This window comes from Ranitomeya variabilis, chromosome 5 (assembly GCF_051348905.1).
Source record: "Ranitomeya variabilis isolate aRanVar5 chromosome 5, aRanVar5.hap1, whole genome shotgun sequence".
NCBI classification, from domain to species: domain Eukaryota; kingdom Metazoa; phylum Chordata; class Amphibia; order Anura; family Dendrobatidae; genus Ranitomeya; species Ranitomeya variabilis.
Window position 1 is genome coordinate 303,890,616 of NC_135236.1, and position 21,409 is coordinate 303,912,024.

A 21,409-nucleotide genomic window follows, 5' to 3' on the forward strand; every position below is an offset into this window, starting at 1 on the left:
TATGTGTCCCTATTACTCCACCTGCTACTCCAATACTGAGCTGCTGCTGCTGTATGTGTCCCTATTACAGCACCTGATACCCCAATACTGAGCCACTGCTGCTGTATGTGTCCCTATTACAGCACCTGATACCCCAATACTGAGCCTCTGCTGCCGTATGTGTCCCTATTACTGCACCTGCTGTGTGGTTCTTTGTGCCCTCTAAATTCTAATGCACCCCTCTATAATATACTAATGCCGGGTGCAAGTGCCCTAGAAAACAGTGCCCATATTTTGCCCCCTAGAAAGTAATATTGCCCTGTGTGCCCCTTTGATAGCCACAGTAACCTGAGTTACAGTGCCCACTTTACATATAATGTCCCTAGTCTCCCCCCTGTACAGCTCGCTATACACAGCATGATGCCCCCTCACTGTATAGTACCACCACACAGTATACTGACCCCTTAGTAGCCCCCAAACTGTTTGATGGCTCCAACAATGTACAATGACCCCCACACTGTAATCTCCATACTGTATGATGGTCCCCTAGATAGCCTCCATATACAATAGCATAATGCACCAAATAGTCCGCAATATAGTACAATGCACTCCCCATAGGCAGACTCTATAGCATAAGGCAGCCCCCATAGGCAGACAGTGCAATAAGGCAGCACCCCTATAGGCAGACTCTGTAGTATAAGGCAGCACCCCCATAGGCAGACCCTATAATAAGGCAGCAGCCCCATATAGGCAGACCCTATAATAAGGCAGTGCCCCCATACACAGACTCTGTAGTATAAGGCAACACCCCCATAGGCAGGCCCTGTAATAAGGCAGCCCCATAGTCAGACCCTGTAATAAGGCAGCCCCCATATTCAGACCCTGTAATAAGGCATCCCCCATAGTCAGACCCTGTAATAAGGCAGCCACCATAGACCCTGTAATAAGGCAGCCCCCCATAGGCAGACCCTGTAAAAAGGCGGCAGACCCCCAAACGCAGACCCTGTAATAAGGCGGCAGACCCCATAGACAGACCCTGTAATAAGGCAGCTCCCCATAGGCAGACCCTGTAATAAGGCGGCAGAGCCTATAATAAGGCAGCAGCACCCATAAAAAAATAAATAAATACTCACCTCTTTTCTTCCTGGTTCCTGCGCTGCTCCCGTTGATCTCCTGACCGCTGGCTAACAGGGGGATGATGGGAGAAGGAGCATAGCGATCCTTCTCCCATCAATGCGATCAGCTGTATTGGCTAAATGCCGGTACAGCTAATCTTCCGATGATGGCGGGGGGGCCCACTGCTGGCACCGGGGCCCCCCGCCTGCTCAGGGGCCTCATAGCGGCAGAGCAGGGAGATTGAGTCTCCCTGCTCTGCTGCAGAATGTAACTGTATCGACGCACGCAGCCGATACAGTTACAGTAGCGTAGCTCCAGGTGGGCCCCCTCAGAGCACCGGGCCTGCACCCTCTGCCCCCCAGTAGCTACGCTACTGTCTAGCTCATATAAAGTCACAGCTTTCAAATGAGGAAAAGGGGGGCAGCGATGGATGAAAAAAAGTAGATAGAAACAAGGTGGGTTGGTAGGTATAATACTATGGTAAACTTAGATTAGCGGCACCACTCCAGCGCTGAAATAAAAAAGTGGTGCTTTAAAAGATTTGCAGTCTCATGAAGGCAAATGAGCAGATTTCTTCAGTTTCCCGCAAAAGAACTTTGTATTCACATCCTGGGAAGGGGTCCTCACAGGAGCTGAGCTCTCTTCACACGTGGTAGATGTTGGCTATAAAATATAGCTGCAACCAGGAGCTATATCTGATTCTGATGTCATAGATACACAGATATTCCAAAATGCCTCCTGAGTCCTGAGGGATTGTATCATGGGAGGGAAATGCGTCAAGGCGAGATCTGAGTTCAGATAAGTTTGCCAGTATTGACTGGCGTTATTATCTTATTGTTTTTGACCTATTGTGGGGAATGGTGCAATAGTGCTGGATTGGTATGGACATATGATCAACCCGTTGCTAAAAGGGCGTGTTGCAATATTTATTTTTATGGATATGCTGAGATTGGGCATACTGAGGACATGTTGCAATATTATTCCAATTTGGATAGGTGCCAATAGGGTTGCAATTATATAGGCATGCTTGAAAAGAAAGGGAAAAATCTCTAACTGATTGTATATTGCTGCTGAGGCGCATAATTTGAGACCGTATTGAGACAATTTTTATGCATGTTGCACAGTGACTCCCTATACAGTTTGTGTAAGCTATAATCTGTAAACCCCTAAAGGTACCTTCACACTAAGCGACTTTGCAGCGAGAACGACGACGATCCGTGACGTTGCAGCGTCCTGGATAGCGATCTCGTTGTGTTTGACATGCAGCAGCGATCTGGATCCCGCTGTGATATCACTGGTCGGAGCTAGAAGTCCAGAACTTTATTTCGTCGCTGATCACCCGCTGTCATCGCTGGATCGGTGTGTGTGACACCGATCCAGCGATGTGTTCACTTGTAACCAGGGTAAACAGCAGGGCCGCGCTTAGTAACCCGATATTTACCCTGGTTACCATTGTAAAAGTAAAAAAAAACACTACATACTCACCTTCTGATGTCTGTCACGTCCCCCGCCAGCGGCTTCCCTGCACTGAATGTGTCAGTGCCAGCCGGCCATAAACCAGAGCACAGCGGTGACGTCACCGCTGCTGCTGGCGCTGACACATTCAGTCAGTGCAGGAAGCTCTCGGCAGCAGCGCGCAACCCTGTGGACGCCGGGGGACGTGACAGACATCTGAAGGTGAGTATGTAGTGTTTTTTTTTTTTACTTTTACAATGGTAACCAGGGTAAATATTGGGTTACTAAGCGCGGCCCTGCACTTAGTAACCCGATGTTTACCCTGGTTACCCGGGTGCTGCAGGGGGACTTCGGCATCGTTGAAGACAGTTTCAACGATGCCGAAGTCGTTCCCCTGATCGTTGGTCACTGGAGAGAGCTGTCTGTGTGACAGCTCCCCAGCGACCACTCAACGACTTACCAATGATCGCATCGCTGGTCGTAATCGTTGGTAAGTCGTTTAGTGTAACGGTACCTTAAGAGTGTTAGTTATTCTGCGTGTGAAAACAGGGGTGGTCGGTGGCTTAAGGTTGGCTATTCATTATTGAATGATAGCATTGTATAGCCCCCTGGTATCCTAGATATGTATGTACTAGGGGAATGGTAGGGCTACCAGGGTCAGCCGCCGATGAGCGGGGGCTCCATATTGAGTCCAAGAGGGTGCCAACCTCCGCTGGTAGGTAGGGAGCATTCTAGGGACTCATTAGGGTGAATTTTAGTTGCCCCAAATTTTCCCTAAAGTGCAAGATTAATAAGATTATTTGCACCAGACATTTTTTGTGGTGGCGGTTAGAAATCCTTGTTTTTTGCTACACTGTATAAGTATTGTATGTTTTTATGTACGGTTGTATTTTGGTAGGGGAATTATCCGGTAACTGCACTCTATAACAAGGGATTTCTAGGGAGAAAAGGATGAGCTGCTGAGGAGCAGGGGCACCATATTGCGTTCAAGAGGGTGCCAACCTCTGCAGGCAGGTAGGGTTAAGATAGGAGTGAAAAGGGTTAAATAGGCATACCCATACCCTAGCCTGCCTTATGGTCTGGTCTGCTAATAGTGGGTCAAAAGTATTTAGTGACCTGGTGTTACATTGTTTTGTGTTTGGTTTGGTTTTTTATTCTAGTTGGAAATAAACTTTAATGTTTTATGGTATTAGTTTTTTAGTGAGCCTTGTTTACACTAATCCAGTTAATCTAGTAAGTATACTTTTTCATTATATAATATAGCTGGCCTCTTTCCCTAACAACTATGGCTGGTGTTGTGTTCTGAGTTAATCATTTAGGTGTCGCTGTAGATCTCTGGCAGCAGCACTTACATGGAATATGTGCCAGTGCTCTCATGTATCGGTGTGCTGTGATGCAAACACAGTGGACCAACAGTTTACTATTATAGCCAGGGATCTGCTGAAGACCCCTGCCATTGTCATCTGAATGCACCTGTTAATTTCACCCATAGGCTGAACTCCATAGGAAGCTGAGATCTTCATTATATATTGTGGTATTGAAGCATATAGTATAAGAGATCAAATGAACCCAGGTGAAGTCCCCTAAAGGGACTAAAAAAAGTAATGTAAACAATAAAGAAAAAAGTTTAAAAAAATAAAAAAAATAATTGAAAAAAAGTTTAAATCACCCCTTTTTACCCCCAATTAAAATTATAGGAAAAAAACATATTTTGTATTGCCGCTTTTGAAATAGCCTGGTCTATTAAATAAGGAATTAACCCAATTAAATACCATAAAGAGAAAAGAAAAAATCTAAATGCCATAATTGCTTTTTTTGTTCATCTCACCCTTAGGCTGGGGTTACACTTGGCGTAAGACAATACGCCACGTATTATACGTCCGTACTACGGCCGTAATACGGAGAAATGTTCCCAAAATATTGATCCGTAGTCAGGGTGTGTCAGCGTATTTTGCGCATGGCATCCTCCGTATGTAATCCGTATGGCATCCGTACTGCGAGATTTTCGCGCAGGCTTGCAAAACCGACATCTAATGGATTTATGTGCTCAAATGTTCGGGAAAACATATATACAGTATATATATATATATATATATATATATATATATATATATATATGTCATTGAGACACATATATATATATTCTGTATTTAGATTTCATTCAGCGCGATATCTGTGAACAGCCGGTAATTCAATTGCCGGCTTTTCATTTCTTCTGCACAAACCCGACATGATATGAGACATGGTTTACATACAATAAACCATCTCATATCCCCATTTTTTTGCATATTCCACACTACTAATGTTAGTAGTGTGTATGTGCAAAATTTCAGCGCTGTAGCTGCTAAAATAAAGGGTTAAATGGCGGAAAAAATTGGCGTGGGCTCCCGCGCAATTTTCTCCGCCAGAATGGTAAAGCCAGTGACTGACGGCAGATATTAATAGCCAGGAGAGGATCCATGGTTATTGGCCCCCCCGTGGCTAAAAACATCTGCCCCCAGCCACCCCAGAAAAGGCACATCTGGAAGATGCGCCTATTCTGGCACTTGGCCACTCTCTTCCCACTCCCTGTAGTGGTGGGATATGGGGTAATGAAGGGTTAATGCCACCTTGCTATTGTAAGGTGATATTAAGCCAGATTAATAATGGAGAAGCGTCAATTATGACACCTATCCATTATTAATCCAATTGTTTGAAAGGGTTAAAAAACACACACACACACACACACACACACACATGATTTAAAAGTATTTTAATGAAATAAACACAGCGGTTGTTTTAATAATTTATTGCTCTCTCAATCCATTTGCAGGCCCTCGCTTGGCAAAATAATAAACGCACAAGATACATACCCTCAGCTGAACCGTCCCACGTCCCACGAGGTAATCCATCTGAAGGGGTTAAAATATTTTACAGGCAGGAGCCCTGCTTATGCAGCTGTGTGCTCGTGCTTGTAATTCCCCGGCGAATGAATGAAATGTAGGTCATTGACCTACATTTCCTTCAGTCGCGGTGATGCGCCCCCTGGTGGATGTCCTCATATGACCTGGAGCGTGGGAAAAAGTTCCCAGGCTGCAGTTCATGAGAACATCCAGCAGGGGCGCATCACCGCGACTCAATGTAAGTACAGATCCAGCTTTCCTTTCAGCACCCGGGGATTACAGGCACGAGCGAGTGGTTTATCGCAGCTCGTGCCTGTAATATTAGTTAACCCCTTCAGATGGATTACCTCGTTGGACGTGATAGGACATCAGAAGGTATGTATCTTGTGCGTTTATTATTTTGCCAAGCGAGGGCCTGCAAATGGATTGAGAGAGCAATAAATTATTAAAACAACCTGTTTGTTTATTTCATTAAAATACTTTTAAATCATGTGTGTGTATTTTTTAACCCTTTCAAACAATTGGATTAATAATGGATAGGTGTCATAATTGACGCCTCTCCATTGTTAATCTGGCTTAATGTCACCTTACAATAGCAAGGTGGCATTAACCCTTCATTACCCCATATCCCACCGCTACAGGGAGTGGGAAGAGAGTGGCCAAGTGCCAGAATAGGCGCATCTTCCAGATGTGCCTTTTCTGGGGTGGCTGGGGGCAGATGTTTTAAGCCACGGGGGGGCCAATAACCATGGACCCTCTCCTGGCTATTAATATCTGCCGTCAGTCACTGGCTTTACCATTCTGGCGGAGAAAATTGCGCGGGAGCCCACGCCAATTTTTTCCGCCATTTAACCCTTTATTTTAGCAGCTACAGCGCTGAAATTTTGCATATACACACTACTAACATTAGTAGTGTGGAATATGCAAAAAAATGGGGATATGAGATGGTTTACTATATGTAAACCATGTCTCATATCCTGTCGGGTTTGTGCAGGAGAAATGAAAAGCCGGCAATTGAATTACCGACTTTTCACTAACACCGCTGCGTATTTCTCGCAAGTCACACTGCTGGTCCGTGTGTAATCCGTATTTTTCTCGCCCCCATAGACTTTCATTGGCGATTTTTTTGCGCAATACGCTGACAAACGCAGCATGCTGCGATTTTCTACGCCCGTACAACGCCGTATATTACGGATCCGTAATATATGCCTGATAGGACTAGACCCATTGAGAATCATTGTGCCGTATGTAATGCGAGTTTTACGGACGTAGTTTCTGCGCTCTTACGTCCGTAAAACACGCATGTGTGACCCCGGCCTTAAAAAAACCAAACAATTAAGAAGCAATCAAAGCATCATATGAACGTAAAATTTGGATCAATAAGACATTTACTCACCTCACAAAACACAAACCCTCATTAAGCCTCATCCGCAAAAAAAATAAATGATCAGACCATGTTCCTGCATTTCTTCTCTTCCATTTCTTCTGTTTAATCCATCCCTCACCAAAAATGCACAATATGTTTTGTATTAGTTTCAATATATTATGTAAGTTTGTATTCGAGACATTGATTGTATATTGTACATTGTGAATATTGCAGTATACTGAAGAAGGTCAACCTTGTTGACCGAAACGTTTGTACAAGTGGCTGCGAATAAAATTCTTTCAGTTGACAAAGTTGAGTGGCAAAATTTATTATATTTAGTTTCTGGTGTGGGAACCTTCTTTTGAGCACCACTACAGCTGTGCCACGATACACTTTAATACATGTTCCTGCATGGTCATGTACAGCCATTACTCAGTCTCATTGGTATATCCCAGCTATATACTAGCTCAGCACAGAAACATTTTTTAATACATCCATTTGTGGAACTTATTTTTACTCCAACATCTATTGATTGAAATGTACTTTGCTCTTGGGACAATCCTTTTAAAGGGAATCTATCAGCTGGATTGTTGACAGTAACCTAAAGACAGTGTCAGGTCGGTGCCGTTATACTGATTAAAATGATATGTGGGTTGATGAAATCCGTCTTGTGGTTGTTGTTTAATCTTTATTTTCCTTTATTTCCAGTTTTTAGATAATGATATGCCAGAGGTTTGGGGCGGCCTGTGGGAGGTCTTCATGTGGTGCTCTGTCTGGTGAGGTTTTCACCAGTATGGCTTCTGACAGGTCACTGATCCCTCAATGACCTGCCCCCTTGTTTACATAACGAATATTATATATATTTAAAAAAAAATCCCCCTTTGCAGGTAGGTGCCAGTTGCGCATCCATATTTGTATGGATATATTGTGTATTTAATTATCCATTTTGATGGTATCAGTAAATTTTTAAAAATAAAAATCAGTTTGAAAATGGTGCCGGCTGCACCTGCGCAGTAGCAGCTATTGTTGATCCGATAGCTTCTAACTTCTACTGGGCAGACACCAGCGGCGCCAACTTGCTAGAAAAATAAATTGCCTCTTCCAAGATGACACTGCCGGCGCCTTCGCAGTAGCATCTATCGGATCGCTGATAGATGCTACTGTGCAGGCACGGCCGGCACCATCTTAGTGGAGACCTTCTTTTTTTTCTCTAGCAAGAGGGAGCAGCCGGCGCCTGCTTGCAGAGGGGGATTTTTTAAAATATATGTAATATTCATTATGTAAACTAGGCAGCAGATCCCTCAGAGTACCACATAAAGAACCCCCACAGGCCCTCCCCAGAGCACGAGAATATCATTAACTCAAAACTGAAAATAAAGATTACACAACCACCACAAGATGGATTTCATCACCCAAGGTATCTTTTTTAATCAGTATAATGGCGCCGACCTGACACTGTGTGCAGGTTACTGTGCACAATCCTGCTGAAAGGTTCCTTTTAATTTTAAGCATTCCAATGTGAAACACGGTTGCTCAAATGCTTGCAAAAGAAGAGGGGGCATTTTACTGACTTAAATTACTAGCCATAAACTTGAAGACTGGATATATAAAATGTTTTTTTTAAATGAATTAGCAAAAAGAAAAAAAAACAAACAAATAAATACATGATTTTATGTATTTTGCATACATTAACAATATTAATAAACAGTGGCAAGTCGATTTGGATGCAAGCCGTTACTTTAGTGATATGAAAAATTACCATTGTAATCAATCTTGCTCATGCATATATGTGGAAATATAATTAAACATTTTAATCCCTTCAAAGAAAACATTCTCGGTCTAGAAGTCTATAGTTTATTAATAATAAGCATTCATCCACATTTCGTTAAACAGCCAAACAGTCCCATTTAGACAAGAGACTTATCTGTATTGACCACAAATTTTGACACTACCTTCCTAATATTGAAAGTATTTTATAATGCATATACTTGTATCATATTTCATTGGACACAATATGAATGTCTGTGTGCCCCCCTCTTTTTTTTTCTGCAAGGTTTCAGGAGGGCTTAATTGGTGACTGGGAGGTTTGCCAACTCTTATGATGAAGGAGAATTGTCAATAATGATGAGTCAAACTCTCAAAGTTAGTCTTCATCAAATGTGCAATGATTGCCATTAAAAGTCAATTATTATGCTCTTGGGTCTTCTCAAACCCCAAAGCATAATAAATAAAGCAGAAATGAAAAGGGTTAAAAATAAATTAATACCTCATGTTCATATGTCCTAGACACCCATCTGTCCTTATGCCACCTTCGCCACTGTCACAGCTCTTTAATCTTTATTCCTGCATGCGCTGGACTTCTGGTGTTTGCATCTGGTACTGAGGCCAGGGATTGTCCTCACCTAATCATGGAGACTGCACAAGTTATTGATATTGATGCCATACGTTTCCTTCACACAGATCTGTATGAGGCCAAACAATGTCCTCAGATCAGCACTGAGTTTCAGAGACACGCAGTGACATCATAGGCAGCTTAAGGAAAAGCGAGGGCATACCATATGTAATTATAACAGGGCCAATTCATTAACGTGTTTATGTCAGAATTCAGACCTAAATCACCTTAACAAGCCAACATATTTTTGTCAAATAGAAAACTTTGCCTCTTTTGACATTTTCATGCTAGTAGTGGACAACTATGGATGGAGCATGACCTGCACCTGGATTAAAAATGATATTTCATATACACACATGGAAAAATTGTTAGTACCCTTCTGGTAAAGTAATAAAGACCCATAATGGTTAAGAAAAAACTTGAAACTGACAACATTATTTTTCATTCAAAATTTACTGAATATGAACTAATGAAAGTCAGAAAAAAAATAAAAAAATGGCCTGGACAAAAATGATGCTACTTAACCCCTTTCTGCCATCCGACATACTATTCCGTCCATGTGACCTGGGACTTAATCCCCATGGATGGTAGAGTAAGTCGAGGCCGATCGACCGTGCACATGGGGTGTGTGCGGCCAATCGGGGCCGGGTGTCAGCTGATTCTCACAGCTGACACCAGGCAGTAAGTGCCAGGAGCGGTCATGAACTGCTCCTGGCAATTTAACCCCCGGAACACTGAGATCAAACAAGATTGCAGCTTTCCAGCGGCATAGAGAAGCATCGTGAAGGGAGGGGGCTCCCAGCGTGCTTCCCTCAGAACAGCGCAGCAGCAGCTCATTTCCCAGTGGTTCTCAGGCTGGACGGTTGCATATTGGCACCGTCCAGGTTGAAAGCTGTTTATCCCCCAGTCATGGATTATGCAATGGGACTGAATGACGGACAGTGTTGTTTTTTATTTTAATTCTCTTGCAGGTGACAATGGCGTCACTGGTATGGATCGGGTTAGTAATGGGGGCATCTTATAGATGCCTCTCCATTACTAACCTCTGGGCTGATATCACCTGGCAATACAAAGGTGACATCAACCACCCAACTATCACCCCACTTTCCACCCATACAGGGCAAGTGGGAAGAGCGAGGCTATGTGCCAGAATTGGCACATCTTATAGATGTGCTGTTAGGGGTTGAGTTCCCGCCTCTGCACAGGGGGAATCTCGGGCCATCTCCGCTGCGGTCTCCCATTCGTCTCCTGCTGCAGTGGAGTTTGCTCAGCGGAGACGTCGGTCCGAGCGTCTCGCTCAGTCTGACTCTGTACAAAGGGTTACTGCTGCTTTTCCAGGTTCTGCCATTGAAGCCAGTGCTGGGCAGCAGCGAGCAGACGCTTTTGGGACTAAGTCCTGCTTTTCTCCTTCTGAGCATGCCCAGGGTAAGATCTCTCATTGGAGATCGAGGGTCACATGCTTGGATACTGCAGCAAAGCCCATTGGTTCTCCAGGAAGGTCCTGAAGGTGCTCAGGCTCTGTGGCAGCCTCTCATTGGTCCTTCTAGGAAGGTCTTGTACTTGCTGCAGCTATAAAAGGCTCGCATGGCCGCACTGCCATGCGCTAGTATCAATCCAAATATTTGCTTTGCGCCAGTGTGGTTATGTATGAATGGATTCAGGGACCCGGCTGAAATAAGCCCCTAGAATTTCGGCACCTCCGGTGAGGAGACTGCATGTGTGCATAACCACTGACTGCTATCAGTTCGGCAGCAAGCTTGTGCTCTTGTGAGGCTAACAGGGCACAGTGCTTTCCTCTCACAGCTACTCTGTGAAGTAACAGAGCTAGTCTATACCGCCAAACAGTGCCACCATTCACTAGCAGCGGGTTCCTCCTGCACGGTGGACCCCGGGCTGCGAACGCACCATTTATAATAAACAGCTATATTTACTCGGTGTGTTCCGCTAGCCGTAACAGAATACTAGCTCCAGGGTCTGGCTAGTAAATGGCGGACGATCAGCGTTTACAGCAGTACATCCAGCAGCTGGATGGTAGGTTGGCGGCTCTTGAGCGCACAACCTCAGCTGTGGATGTTACCGCAGTCGCTGTTCAGGCTGCAAGTGTAGCTGCAGCCAGTTTGTCCTCTGCCACCCCTGCTCCGACTTTATCCCATCTCCCGCTTCCAGACAAGTTTGCTGGTGACAGTAAGCTATGTCGGGGATTCATGAGTCAGTGCTCCATACATCTTGAGCTCCTGGCTTCACGTTTTCCTACGGAACGGGCGAAAGTGGGATTTATTTTATCCCTTTTGTCGGGCAGGGCGTTGGAGTGGGCAACGCTGCTATGGGAGCGTAATGATCATGTGGTGCAGAGTGCTCCTCTTTTCCTGGACGCTCTGAAACAGGTCTTTTTGGGACCTTGTGTCACCCACGATACCACGCTCCAATTGTTGGCAATAAAACAGGGTTCGTCCATGGTCAGTCAGTTTGCAGTCCAATTCCGGACTCTGGTCTCAGAGCTGGAGTGGCCGGATAAAATCCTTATTCCAGTGTTCTGGAAAGGACTGGCAGACCATGTGAAGGACGCCTTGGCAACCAGGGAGATTCCGGTCACACTGGAGGAGCTCATTACTATATCTACCCGCATCGAGCTCCGTTTTAACGAGCGGAGGTTAGAGCGGACCCAGTGTAGGCAGAGGTTTCGGCTGGCTCCCGCCTTCGCCAGACCTCTAGAATCTTCCATTCAAGCGTCCAACTTCCATGAGGCCATGGAGGTTTCTTGAGCGGGACCTAACTCCCAGCCCGCTCGGGTATCCATGGTTTGTAAAAATTGCCAACAACTAGGACATTATGCCAATAAATGTCCACGGCGGTCGGGAGTACGATCGCGTCTAGTAACCATTGGAGGAGGTTCACTAGACCATGCGGCATTTTCCTCCAAGTTGTCCTTTAAAGGGACAATCACGTTAGGCTCATCTTCTCTAACAGTCGAGCTTTGTGTGGACTCTGGAGCAGAGGGGAATTTCATGTCCTCTGCTTTTGCTCTGCGCCATGCAATACCTCAGGTGATGCTCACCAAACCAGTGACTGTTAGAGTAGTGAATGGGTCGACACTTCCCACACAAATCACACACCAGACTGTCCCTTTCATGTTATCCATGTCCCCTTCCCACCAGGAGATTATTTCCCTTCTTGTCCTTCCCGAGGGGATGGACAAGATTCTGCTGGGAATACCCTGGCTCCGTTTCCACTCCCCACATATTGAGTGGACCTCTGGGAGGATATTGGGTTGGAGTGAATCATGTAAGGGCAGATGTGTGAGAGAGTGCGTTCAGGTTTCCACCACTGAGACACCCGCAGATCTTCCTTCTCTTCCCAAATGCTATTGGTCCTATGCAGACGTCTTCTCCAAAAAGGCTGCGGAGACCCTTCCGCCTCACCATCCCTATGACTGTCCTATTGATCTCTTGCCTGGAGCAGAACCTCCCCAGGGACATGTCTATCCCCTCTCTCTCCCGGAGATGGAGGCTATGTCCCAATACATCCAGGAGAATTTGGCAAGAGGGTTCATTAGGAAGTCAGTGTCACCTGCAGGGGCGGGGTTCTTCTTTGTGCAGAAGAAGAATGGAGAGTTACGTCCTTGCATAGATTACAGGGTTCTTAACGCCATCACCGTTAAGAATAAGTACCCGGTGCCCCTGATTTCAGAGCTCTTTGATAGGCTACGGGGAGCAAGGGTATTTACCAAATTAGATCTGCGGGGTGCTTATAACCTGATTTGCATCTGTGAGGGGGACGAATGGAAGACGGCGTTTAATACCAAGGATGGACACTATGAGTATCTTGTGATGCCCTTCGGGCTCTGTAATGCCCCAGCCGTTTTCTGAGACTTTGTCAACGATATCTTCCGGGATATGCTCTCCACCTCGGTCGTAGTCTATCAGGATGATATTCTCATCTTCTCTCCAGATATTGACTCCCACCAGAGAGATGTTGGCAGAGTCTTCGACCTCTTACGGGCAAATTCCCTGTATGCAAAGTTGGAGAAGTGTATGTTTGAGCAGGAGTCTTTACCTTTCCTGGGCTATATCATCTCCGCCCAGGGATTGGCTATGGATCCTGCCAAACTACAGGCTGTGATGGACTGGCAAGAGCCCCATTCTCTTAAAGCGGTGCAGCGCTTTATGGGGTTCATTAATTACTATTGCCAGTTCATTCCCCACTTCTCAACTTTGGTAGCTCCCTTGGTAGCCCTCACCAAGAAGGGAGCAAATCCCAAATTGTGGTCTGAAGAGGTCTCCAGGGCCTTCTCTTCTATTAAGTCTCATTTTGCTAGCGCTCCCATCCTACATCGTCCCGATGTTGATAAGCCATTAATAATGAGGTGGATGCCTCATCCGTTGGTGCAGGAGCAGTCCTCTTCCAAAAGGATGATCAAGGTCGGAAGCATCCTTGCTTCTTCTTCTCCAAGACCTTCACACCAGCAGAGAGGAATTATTCCATCGGGGACAGGGAGTTGCTAGCAATGAAGTTGGCTTTCTCAGAGTGGAATCATCTTTTGGAGGGGGCTCGCTTTCCCTTTCAAGTCTTCACGGACCACAAAAATCTGGTATATTTGCAAACAGCCCAGCGGCTAAATTCTCGTCAGGCCAGATGGTCCTTGTTCTTCTCGTGGTTCTACTTCACCCTCCAATATCTCGCTTGGGAGAAGAACATTCGAGCTGATGCTCTCTCTCGCTCCGTTGTGTCATCTGAGGAGGAGGAAGGGGAGCCTCGCCTTATTGTCCCTTCTGAGGGCCTGAGAACCATAGCTTCAGTTTCGCTAGAGTCTGTGCCTCCGGGCAAGACTTTTGTAGCCATTAATTTGCAACCAGAGGTTCTCTCTTGGGCTCATTCGTCCAGGGTGGGTGGACACTTTGGGACAAAGAGGACATCTGAACTGCTGGCGAGGACGTACTGGTGGCCTCATATGGATCGTGACATCAGAGATTATATTCGGGCGTGTGTCTCCTGCGCCAAAAATAAGTCTGCTTGACAACAGCCAGCTGGGTTACGCTATCCCTTGCCAGTGGCAGACAGGCCCTGGGAGATGGTCGGGATGGACTTTGTGGTGGGTTTGCCCAAGTCTCATGGCTGTACCATCATTTGGGTTATCACTGATCATTTTTCTTAAATGGTGCACTTGGTACCGCTTCCACGGCTAACTTCTGCATGGGCCCTGGCAGCGTTGTTTATAAAACACATTTTCCGCCTACACGGTATGCCGGACAAAATTGTCAGAGACTGGGGTCCCCAGATTGCATCTCGGTTCTGGAGAGAGCTTTGTCGTCTTCTCAGCATTGAGTTGAATCTCTCTTCTGCATATCATCCCGAGACGAATGAGTTGGTAGAGAGGGCCAACCAGACCTTGGTCACATACCTGCAACATTTTGTCTCAGCCAGGCAGGATGACTGGGCATCTTTGCTACCGTGGGCCAAGTTTGCGCTGAACAATGCTGTAGCTGACTCCACTGGACATACCCCATTGCTCCTTAACTATGGTCAGCATCTGCGGGTACCTGTGTCTATGCCCGTGTCTTCCGCTGACTCCAGGGTGGCAGACTGGGCTGTGGAGGCACGGGATATTTGGGACCGCACTCAGGATGCCATTCGGGCCTCCAAGGAGAGAATGAGGTCCTCCGCCGATGCACATCGGCGCCCCGCTCCGACCTTTGCTCCTTGTGACTTGGTGTGGCTCTCCGCCCGTAACATCAGGCTGCGAGTTGAGTCCACTAAGTTTGCACCTCGCTACTTGGGCCCTTTCAAGGTCCTCGAACAGGTTAACCCTGTGGTCTACCATTTAGCCCTTCTGCCATGCCTGGGTATCACCAAAACCTTTCATGTGTCCCTCTTGAAACCCGTATACATGTCCCGGTTTTCCGAGTCATCTGCCAGGACATCGGGTTCGTCTACGGATGATTACGAGGTGAACGCTATTTTGGGGTACAAGGTGGTACGTGGCAAAAAATTTTATTTGGTGGACTGGAAGGGTTATGGTCCTGAGGACAGGTCCTGGGAGCCTGCTGAGCACATTCAGGCTCCGCAGCTCATTGCTGCCTTCGAGCGTGGCGAGGTCCGGGGGGGGCCCTAGGAGGGGGTAATGTTAGGGGTCGAGTTCCCACCTCTGCACAGGGGGAATCTCGGGCCATCTCCACTGCGGTCTCCCATTTGTCTCCTGCCGCAGTGGAGTCTGCTCAGTGGAGACGTCAGTCCCAGCGTCTTGCTCAGTCTGACTCTGTACAAAGGGTTACTGCTGCTTTTCCAGCTTCTGCCATTGAAGCCAGTGCTGGGCAGCGGTGAGCAGCCGCTTTTGGGACTAAGTCCTGCTTTTCTCCTTCTGAGCATGCCCAGGGTAAGATCTCTCATTGGAGATCGAGGGTCACATGCTTGGATACTGCAGCAAAGCCCATTGGTTCTCCAGGAAGGTCCTGAAGGTGCTCAGGCTCTGTGGCAGCCTCTCATTGGTCCTTCTAGGAAGGTCTTGTACTTGCTGCAGCTATAAAAGGCTCGCATGGCCGCACGGCCATGCGCTAATATCAATCCAAATATGTGCTTTGTGGCAGTGTGGTTATGTATGAATGTATTCCATTCCTCCGGTGAGGAGATTGTATGTATGTATTCAGGGACTCGGCTGACATAAGCCCCTAGAATTCAGGGACCTCCGGTGAGGAGATTGAGTGTGTGCCTAACTACTGACTGCTATCAGTTCAGCAGCAAGCTTGTGCTCCTGTGAAGCTAACAGGGCACAGTGCTTTCCTCTCACAGCTACTCTGTGAAGTAACAGAGCTAGTCTATACCGCCAAACAGTGCCACCATTCACTAGCAGCAGGTCCCTCCTGCACGGTGGACCCCGGGCTGCGAACGCACCATTTATAATAAACAGCTATATTTACTCGGTGCGTTCCGCTAGCCGATAACATGTGCCTTTTCTAAGGCAGCTGAGAGATGATGTTTTTAGCCTGTGGGGCAATATCTATGGCCCCTTTCTAGGCTATTATCAGCCCACAGCTGTCAGCATAGCATTTGCTGGTTATTAATTATAATGGGACCCTATGTAATTTTTTGGAGGTCCCAGTTTCAAAAGCCAGTAAAGGCTAAGTATACAGCTGTGAGCTGATATTAATAGCCTGGGAAGCTCCATGGGTATTACCCCCTTCCCAGGCTATAAACATCTAACCCCAGCAGTCAGCTTTCCCTCTGCTGGTTAAGAAAATTATGTGGGATCCCACGCCATTTTCTTCAGAATAATCATCTTTTTCTCTATGTGTATATACTGTATGCAATCCATCTATTCTTTCCTGTCGGGTCCTGCTGTGAATTTACTGTATGCGTAAAAATTAAGAGACCATCACATCAAAACCCTGTCATGGGCAGCCCAATCTTCAGACCTGAACCCCATTGACAACCTCTGGAATGTAATCAAGAGGATGATGGGTAGTCACAAGCCATCAAACAAAGAGGAACTGCTTAAACTTTTGCGCCAGAAGCAGTGTGAAAGCAGTGTGAAAGATTGGTGGAAAGCATGCCACGACGCATGAAAGCTGTGATTAAAAATCATGGTTATTCCACAAAATATTGATTTCTGAACTCTTCCTGAGTTAAAACTTTAGTATTATTGTTTCTAATTGATTATGCACTTTTTTCTTTGCATTATTTGAGGTCTGAAAGCCTTGTTTTTGCTTTTCAATTTTGACCATTTTTCTTTGACAGAAAAAAAAATACAAAAATTGTTGCTTGGAAATTCGGAGACATGTTTTAAGAAGTTTATAGACTAACAGAACAATATACATTTTACTAAAAATTATACCTACAAAGAGAAAAATCATACAAACTGAACATTTTGCAATGGTCTCTTAATTTTTGCCAGAACTGTATATATACAGTATATATAGGTGTGTGTGTCAGTGATATTTATATATCTATCTATGTGTATATTCTGTGATTTTAGTGTACACTGCTGCTTAATTGCCAGCTTTTCAAAGGATATAGAGGTATGATTCTACAGGAAGTAGTTTTTTGTTTGCTCTGGGGGCACTCAACTTTATTAGCATGCACAAAGAGACACAAGCTAGCCCCCAAAACGCATGGAAAAAAGCACCAAAACCACAACAAAACCGCATCAAAAAGGCACTAAAACATGCGTTCTTGCCGCATCTTTCTTCCTGCATAGAAGTCAGGTTTTGCTGCAGAAAAAAGCAACAAAAATGGCCAGTGTGAACTTACCCTAAATGTGTTTTTAAAATTTGCTAAATATAAATATAAGAAAATCTTGCAATTTTTCTACTTGCTTCTAGGGCTGTCTTAGACTCATATTTCCTGTTGTTTCAAGAATTGCACATGTTCATTAGCAGCAATAAACTGATTCAGACTCTATCTTTTGTATGAAGCATCCACTGAATAGGGGACTGTTACTTTAACTTCTGTAAATGATGGATCCTGTGTTACTAGCTGTTTATAGTGGTACTACTTGTTTTTCTAATGCTGCTCCTGTTTATAATTAGTCTGCTCAAAGCGCTTCCTGAAGGTCTAAAAGAGTCCCAGTGGCCAACATGAATGTCATGATCCAGACCGGGTTTTGGGTCTTGTCTCTTCTTTCCTAGTCTGGCTTGCAGGCAGCGTCAGTTATATTTCCTGCCTACAGCGTGTGTAGCTGGCTCTGGAGAAACCCTGATTTGTCTTCTTGCATTTAACTGACTTTGCCCGTGTCTGTTCGTAACTCTCTTCCCATCCCTGTCTCTGTTTGTCCCTGTGTGTTTGGATTCCCTGGTACTCAACTCTGCTTTGGCTCTCACCTGCTTCTGTCTCTCCCTTCTGATACTTCTGCTATGGACTGGTACTGAGCATTTGGCACTCCTTTGACTCTGTGTTTGGAATTTCCCTTGGTACTACGCTACTCTCTGGTATCTACCCAGCTTGTCTGACCATTCTGCTGCCCCCTTGTGGTAGCTTCGCTGCGGTTCTGCTGGTCTGCTCTGAGCAGGATTTCAGCCCTCGCTTCACTCTGCTGCCATCTAGTAGAGTCTGCACTTACCTGCGAGGCTGCAGTGTTACAATGAACATTACTAAAATTAATGATTTTTTAATTAAAAAAAAAAAAATATTGACATGAAACAAAAATTATGAAAAATACATTTAAAGTGAATCTGTCACCAGGTTTTGTTACATCATCTAAGAGCAGCATGATGTAGGCAAAGAGACCCTGAATCCAATGATGTATCACTTTGTTATTTGGTGCAGCCATTCTCAATCAAAGCATTCTAAATGTAGAATGAAGCAGAGCTAAGAAAGCTATCCACGCTCAGACCAGGCTCTGTATGTACATTGTATATAGACAGTGAGCTGCCTATCACAGGAGGGCATGGAGTCTGATAATTGCCCTCATGCCTGATAGTCACAGCAATGTTAATCACAGGGCACCTGGTAGAACCTTAAGCTGTAAATATTAGTGTTGAGCGATACCTTCTGATATTCAAAAGTATTGGTATCGGATTGGATCTGCCGATATCCAAAAAATATCGGATATCACCGATACCCGATACCAATACAAGTCAATGGGACACAAATATCGGAAGCGATCCTGGATGGTTCCCAGGGTCTGAAGGAGAGGAAACTCTCCTTCAGGCCCTGGGATCCATATTCATGTAAAAAATAAAGAATAAAAAAAAAAAATATTTATATACTCACTAGTGTTGAGCATTCCGATACCGCAAGTATCGGGTATCGGCCGATACTTGCGGTATCGGAATTCCGATACCGAGATCCGATACTTTTGTGGTATCGGGAATCGGTATCGGATCCATATTACTGTGTAAAATAAAGAATTAAAATAAAAAATATTGATATACTCACCTCTCCGGAGGCCCCTGGACATCACCGCTGGTAACCGGCAGCCTTCTTTGCTTAAAATGAGCGCGTTTAGGGCCTTCCATGACGTCACGGCTTCTGATTGGTCGCATGCTGCTCATGTGACCACCACGCGACCAATCACAGTATTATTCAGCCCCTTTAAATTAATATTTTGTTGCGCCACCTTTTGCTGCGATTACAGCTGCAAGTCACTTGGGGTATGTCTCTATCAGTTTTGTACATCGAGAGACTGAAATTCTTGCCCATTCTTCCTTGGCAAACAGCTCGAGCTCAGTGAGTTTTGATGGAGATCGTTTGTGAACAGCAGTTTTCAGCTCTTTCCACAGATTCTCGATTGGATTGAGGTCTGGACTTTGACTTGGCCATTCTAACACCTGGATACGTTTATTTGTGAACCATTCCATTGTAGATTTTGCTTTATGTTTGGGATCATTGTCTCGTTGTTGAAGACAAATCTCCGTCCCAGTCTCAGGTTTTTTGCAGACTCCAACAGGTTTTCTTCAAGAATGGTCCTGTATTTGGCTCCATCCATCTTCCCATCAATTTTAACAATCTTCCCTGTCCCTGCTGAAGAAAAGCGGGCCCAAACCATGATACTGTCACCACCATGTTTGACAGTGGGGATGGTGTGTCCAGGGTGATGAGCTTTGTCGCCTTTACGCCAAACATAGAGAATATAGTACACCGCACACTCTGTATGTATATTTGCAAGATAGTGAAAAGTTTATTTGACATGAAAAGTGACCAGAGGTAATTATTATTGACGTTTCGGCCCTACCAGGGCCTTAATCATACAATCGCTATGGAAAAAATAAAGACAGAATATGTAAACATATAATATATACAATAACTCATATTCCAAAAACAAAAATAAAGTTCCCAACCTGGATAAAAGAAACAAAGGATAGGAAAAAACAAAAGGGGTTAAAATATGACATCCGTGACATGGCATGATACATATATCCAAAGCAACACTACGTAGATCCCCAAATGGAGATATAGTCAGGAGTAAGGTCACAGGGCCAGACTAAGGCTCCTGAAGCCAGTCCATATGACAATCAACATAAAAGATTCAAAGGAAGAAAAAGTATTACCTTTAATGTGCACATAGAAGAGGGAAGAGTCCTTGTAGTTAGAGGCATACACTGCAGAGAAGATGATATAGGTACGTGAGATGAAGGAGGTACATAGAGTATAAGAAGAGGTAAAGGTATATGATGTACCTTAAATGCCGTGTAGTAATGCGTGTATTCACGCAATAGTAGCCCTGAGGTGGGTTTTGTGGACCTGTGGGAGATGAGCATGACAGGGGCATATCATAACTAAAGTTATCCGGATGTTGCGGTACAGGTGGCAAGGTGAGGGCCCAATAAGAGAGAGTAAGTTACCTGGTGCTTGTAGTTACTATGCGGCGCTCCCGTGCCCTGCTGCCGGTGTGTAGCGTGGCCGGCGCCGCAATGTTTAAAGAGCGCTAACCGGAAGTGGTGCCTCTGACACAGGAAGTAGGGCCGGCGGTCAGGGACCACTACTGCGCATGCGCGGCCGGCGATTCAGTGTGTGCCTGGTTGCTAAGTGACCCAGGCGCTGTGCATGTCAGCGGCTGATGTTAGACCATTATGTCTGTATGTGCAGTACAATTAGAAGCTTAGAATGCTCTGGTAACATTGGAGATGCTGTAAATAGCCAGGGGGGGCCCATACCTGATGTGAAATGTGTTTAATACATATATCTACAAGCACCAGGTAACTTACTCTCTCTTATTGGGCCCTCACCTTGCCACCTGTACCGCAACATCCGGATAACTTTAGTTATGATATGCCCCTGTCATGCTCATCTCCCACAGGTCCACAAAACCCACCTCAGGGCTACTATTGCGTGAATACACGCATTACTACACGGCATTTAAGGTACATCATATACCTTTACCTCTTCTTATACTCTATGTACCTCCTTCATCTCACGTACCTATATCATCTTCTCTGCAGTGTATGCCTCTAACTACAAGGACTCTTCCCTCTTCTAAGTGCACATTAAAGGTAATACTTTTTCTTCCTTTGAATCTTTTATGTTGATTGTCATATGGACTGGCTTCAGGAGCCTTAGTCTGGCCCTGTGACCTTACTCCTGACTATATCTCCATTTGGGGATCTACGTAGTGTTGCTTTGGATATATGTATCATGCCATGTCACGGATGTCATATTTTAACCCCTTTTGTTTTTTCCTATCCTTTGTTTCTTTTATCCAGGTTGGGAACTTTATTTTTGTTTTTGGAATATGAGTTATTGTATATATTATATGTTTACATATTCTGTCTTTATTTTTTCCATAGCGAT

At 45.1% G+C, this 21,409-nt stretch overlaps 1 long non-coding RNA gene across 1 annotated transcript in view; it reads right to left on the reverse strand.

Annotated features, from left to right (window-relative positions):
• Window positions 1-21,409, reverse strand: part of LOC143773635 (uncharacterized) — a 282,722-nt gene that overhangs the window by 11,887 nt on the left and 249,426 nt on the right. The window lies entirely within an intron of this gene.